Below are 6,031 nucleotides of genomic sequence, written 5' to 3' on the forward strand. Positions count from 1 at the left end.
GATAAGGAGATGGAGCAGGACCTAGGCCCTGCCCGCAGGGAGTTTATGATTTAATAGGAACTGGAGCTGAATAGAGAAGTATGTGTGAGGCAACTTAGAAAATGATTGGCCAAGGGAGATTGGCCATGTTCCTGGAGAGAGGGCTCCCGAATCCATCGATTAGCCCCGGCAATCCCGAAGCGTACTAAAAACGAGGCGAAGTGGCCTACTAAATGCCAAACATCTACAGGGGTTCAGCCCAAAACAATCCTGGCAGCCCGCCCCACCACTCCTGAAGGCAACATTCAAGAGATACAATACAATACAATCACAAAGTGCCTCCGGGCGCTGCGGTGCTTGGAGCGCCAGGCCTGGACTCAGGGAGCGCCGCCTTCAAATCCAGCTTCCAATACTCCCTGGCTGTGCCATTTCAACCTCTATCTTCCTCAGTTTCCTCAACTGTCAAAAAAAAAAAAAGGGGGATAATAGCAGCGCATACCTCCCAGGGTTCTTGTAAGAACCCAGTGAGATCACATGTGGAAGACGCCTGGCCCAGAGGAAGCACTCTTATAAATGTAGCTGGGCAAATCGGGGCAGGGCCCAGCTGCTCTGAGCTCGAAAGGGGCTTGGACATTGATTCCAAAACGCAAAAGGGAGTGCATTCCAGGAACGGGGAGGGCTGACTGCCCAGGCACAGACGAGGCAGAGACGGGCCCTAGAATGTCCTGTGGGACTGTCCAGAAGTTCGGATGTTTGCAATATGTTACTTGGTTTTGCTGAAGGGTCCCTCTCCACCCCCCTTATCTTTTGTAGTCTTTGTCACAAAATTCTTTAGGAGGGAGAAAGGGCCTGTGTATGTGGGGGGTGTAGATGATGCCTTAAGAATCAGTACTTCAATATATTATTTCACTGGTTCCCCACAGTCACCCCAGGAGGTGAATGGATCTTTTGTGAAAACAAAATATATCAATAACAATTTCAATAAATCAAAAGAATGTCATTTGTGAGCAAAGGCAAGGTGAACCAGTTTGCCTGAGCTCTGTGAGTGCACAAAGAAGGGCGCTGAGGACTGGACCTTTGTCTAGAGGTACACGGTACAGAAACCATCAGCCAGTGGATCAGACAACAAGCAGCACCTTTTCTCGCCCAGCAGGGTGTTAAGTGATGGGAATAATACAAAGAAGGCCAAAAGCAATGTTTGCCCCAAGGAACTCCCAGCTGCCACTAAAAGCCTGGGAAGGAAAGGAAAGGGCTTTCAAAGCCAACCTGAACTCTCGTCTTTTTCGTTTTTTCCCTAGAGGCAATAGAGACCTCCCAGCAGAGCTGGGAAGAAAGGAAGGGACTTGCTTAGGCCTAGACTTTCAGTCTGAAACAACTTTCAGAACTTTGGGGGAGGATGGCTCTAAGCATGGAGTGAGCAGAGCCCGGAAGCAGTGAAAACTATTGCAATCTTGAGAAAGGTGATGCCCAGTTGGGGACTCCGAAGTGGAGACGAGGGGGCAAACTCAGCATGACTTGGCTACTAATTACAAATGAGGTGAAAGGAGTGTGGGGGGAATAGGAAAGAGATAATGATGGCTCTAAGGTTTTAAGCCTGGATGACTGAAAGGATTTTTTTTTGCTTTTTTTTTTAAAGGGGGAAAGTAGGGCAATTGGGGTTAAGTGACTTGCCCAAGGTCACACAGCTAGTTTTGTGTTAAGTGTCTGAGGCCAGATTTGAATTCAGGTCCTCCTGACCCCAGGGCCAATGCTCTATTCCCTGTGACACCTAAGACACTCCTGAAAGTATTAAAAAAATTTTTTTGTCTTTATTAATTTGTTTGTTTACTTTTAGTTTACAAAATTCAGTCCCACCATCCCTTGAGTTTCAAATTTTCTCCCCCTCTCTCTTCTCTCCTTCCCCCCATGGCGGCATGCAATCAAGTATAGGATCTGCAAATACTTTCACATTAGACATTAGTCAGGTTGTAAAGGAGGATTATAACTGATGGAATGAACAATGGGAAAGAGGAAAGAAAACAAACAAGAAAAAGACAGAGCAGGTAGTTTGTTTCAATCTGCATCCAAACTCAGTTCATTCTAGTTCTTTCTCTGGGTGTAGACATCTCTCTTTAGAGTTGACTTTAACCCTGCATTGCTGAGAAGAGTCCTGTCCATCAAAGTTGGTCATCACACATACATTGTGTCTGTGATTGTGGACAGATTTCTCCTGGTTCTGCTCTTCTCGCTCAGCATCAGTTTATATGAGTCTCTCCAGGTAAATATGAAGTCCATCTGCTCCTCGTTTCTTATAGCACAATAGTATTCCATTACATTCATATACCACAACTTGTTTAGCCATTCCCCAATTGATGGGCACACCCTTAATTTCCAATTCTTTGCCACCACAAAAAGAGCCGCTAAAAATATTTTGGTACATACGGGTCTTCCTCCCACTTCTATGATCTCTTTGGGATACAGCCCTAGAAGTGGTATTACTGGGTGCACTTATTTATAGCCCTTTGGGCATAGTTCCAGATTGCTCTCCAGAATGGTTGGATCAGATCACAACTCCACCAACAATGCATTAGTGTTCCAATTTTTCCACATCCTATCCAGCATTTGTCATTTTTCTGTTTTGTCGTCTTAGCCAATGTGACAGGTCAGATGTGGTACCTCAGAGTTATTTTGATTTGCATTTCTCTAATAAATAGTGATTTAGAGCATTTTTCATATGCTTTTAGATATCTTTAATTTCTTCCTCTGGAAATTGCTTGTTCATCTCCTTTGTCCACTTATCAATTGGGGAATGACTTGTATTCTTATAAATTTGACTCAATTCTCTGTATATTTTAGAAATGAGGCCTTTAGGGGTGGCTAGGTGGCACAGTGAATAGAGCACTAGCCCTGGAGTCAGGAGGACCTGAGTCCAAATCTGGCCTCAGACACAACACAAAAACTAGTTGTGTGACCTTGAGCAAGTCACTTAACCCCAATTGCCCTCCAAAGAAGAAGAAGAAGAGAAGAAGAAGAAATGAGGCCTTTATCAGTGACACAGGTTGTAAAATTTTTTTCCCAATTTCCCACTTCCCTCTTAATCTTGGTTACATTGGCTTTCTTTGTACAGAAACTTTTCAATTTAATGTAATCAAAATTATCCATTTTATGCATTGTATAATGCTCTCTAACTCTCATTTGGTCATAATGTCTTCCCTTCTCCATAAATCTGACAGGTAAACTATTCCTTGCTTTCCCAGATTGCTTGCATCAGCTTACATCACTATCAGCCTTTATACCTAGATCATGCACCCATTTAGACTTGATTTTGGTGTATGGTGTTAGATAATTGTCTATGCCCAGTTTCTGCCATACTATATTCCAGTTTTCCCAGCACTTTTTGTCAAATAGTAAGATCTTATCCTCAAAGCTGGGGTCTTGGGGTTTATCAAAGAGTAGATTATTATAGTCATTGACTGCTGAGTCTCATGTACCCAATCTATTCCCTTCATCCACTGCTCTATTCCTCAGCCAGTACCAAGTCATTTTGATGACTGCTGCTTTATAATACAGATTAAAATCTGATATGGCTAGGCCACCTTCCCTAGCATTTCTTTTCCTTTATTCCCTTGATATTCTGGACCTTTTGTTCTTCCAGATGAATTTTGTTACTATTTTTTCTAGCTCTAAAAAGTAATTTTTTGGTAGATTGATTGGTATGGCACAAAATATGTAATTTAATTTAGGTAAAATTGTCATTTTTATTATATTAGCTCGACCCAGCCATGAGCAGCTGAGGTTTTTCCAGTTAGTTAGATCTCACTTTATTTGTGTGAAAAGTGTTTTGTAGTTGTGTTCATATATATCCTGGGTTCTCTGAGAGGATTTTTATTTAACATTTATAGAGCACTCTGGGCAGTGTGGTGGCACAGTGGATAGAGTCAGGAAGACCCAGCTTCCTTAATTCAAATCCGACCCCAGACACTTCCTAGCTATGTGACCCTGGACAAGTCACTTAACCCTGTTTGCCTCAGTTTCCTCACCTGTAAAATAAGCTAGAGAAGAATATAACAAACCAGTCCAGTATCTTTGCCAAGAAAACCTCAAAAGGGCTCGATAAGAGCCAAACACCATTTAAATGACTAAATGCAACAATAACATATAGCACTCTTAAGGTTTACAAAATGCTTTACACCTATAGTCTTATTTGATACTCACAAAAACCCTGGAAATTAGTACTATTTCCATTTTACAGATGACAGATATGAGGAAAACAAGAGTTATTTGCTCAGGGTCACTCAGCTGGTAAGTGGCATTTTGGACTCAGGATCTTCCTGATTCTAGGCTCAATGCTCTGTGCCCTGTGGTGCCCCCTAGTTGCCTCAGCAGTAATAGTGAAGGCTTCATAGAGGAAAATACCACCTGAGCTGAACTTCTAAATCTGGGAGACAGGACGAGAATCTAGGTTTGTGATTTCATTGCTGGGGGGAACTTTCAGGTCAGGAAATTTCCTCTACCAATACAGGTCAGCACCCTTTCTTCAACTTCTTGTCTTAAGCAAAGTTGCCAGGGTCACTGGGAGATTAAGTGACTTGTCCAGGGTCACACAACCTGTATGTGTCAGAGACAGTGAGACTTAAATCCAAATCTTCCTGGTTTCAGGGCCAGCTCTGCCTCCCCTAGCTCTGGGAGCTATAATCAATCAATACTAGAATTCTTGAAACTGAAAAGTAGTTTGGCAGAAACTAGGACCAACATCTCACACCTTATACCAAGATAAGGTTTTTAAAAAGTGATATCAGAAGCAAATTAAAGGATCATGGAAAATTGTACCTGTCAGATTCTATGGATAAGGGAAGAATTTGTGACTAAACAAGAGATAGAGAGGATTATAGGAAGTAAATGGATAATTTTGGTTACATGAAATTTAAAGTTTTGCCCAAACAAAATCAATGCAGCCAAGGTTAGAAGGAAAACAGGAGACTAAGGGGGAGAGATGGTGTTACAGCAAACTTCCCTAATAAAGGCTTCATTTCTCAAATATATAGGTATCTGAGTCAAATTTGAAAAAATATGAGCCATTCCCCCATTGATAAATGGTCAAAGGATATGAACAGGCAGTTTTCAGGGGAAGAAACCAAACATATATATGTACATACATACATACAGATAGATGTCATATGAAAAAATGCTAAAAATCACTATTGATTAGAGAAATGAAAATTAAAACAACTCAGGTACCACCTCACATCTATCAGATTTGCTAATATGATAGAAGTGGCAGCTAGGTGGCAAAGTGGATAGAGCACTGGGCTTGGAATCAGGAAGACTCAACTTCATGAGTTCAACTGTGGCCTCAGCCACTTACTAGCTGTCACTTCACCCTGTTTGCCTCAGATTGCTCATCTGTAAAATGAACTGGAGAAGGAAATGCCAAGAAACCCCAAAAGGGGTCACATAGAGTAGGGCATGCCTGAAATGACTCAACAAACAAAACATGACAGAAAAGGAAAATGATAAATTCAGCAGGGGATGTAAAAAAAAAAATTGGGACACTAATACACTGTTGGTGGACTTGTAAACTGGTCCAACCATTCTGGAGAACAATTTGGAACTACACCCAAAGAACTATAAAACTGTATACATTTGGACATAGCAATACCTCTTCTAGGTCTGTATCCCAAAGAGATCAAAGAAAAGGGAAAAAGACCTATATGTACAAAATTATTCATAGATCTTTTTTAAGTAATTAATTAATTTTTAGTTCTCAACATTCATTTCTACAAGATTTTGAATTATAATTTTTCTCCCCATCTTTCCCTTACCCTGTAATGGAAATGCAAATTTTAAGATCTTCCCTGCCCCTAGGCTAAAGTGTACCTGGAGCCTGGGGTGGGAGGGTTGTTTTTCAGTAGATACTTTTTGATTGGCCAGTGGGTCCAAAAGGTTGTTACATTCTCTGAGCCAGGAGAAGGGTATATAAGCCCTGATGTGTAGCTTTGTTTTGGGGCTCACTTTGAGAAGTGTTCTGTGATTTGATCAGATGAGACTCTGGGAAGCCATTGTTGAGAGCCGC

This window comes from Petaurus breviceps, unplaced genomic scaffold (assembly GCF_028583685.1).
Source record: "Petaurus breviceps papuanus isolate PSGF00001 unplaced genomic scaffold, PetGlider_PUasm1.0 90451, whole genome shotgun sequence".
NCBI lineage: Eukaryota > Metazoa > Chordata > Mammalia > Diprotodontia > Petauridae > Petaurus > Petaurus breviceps.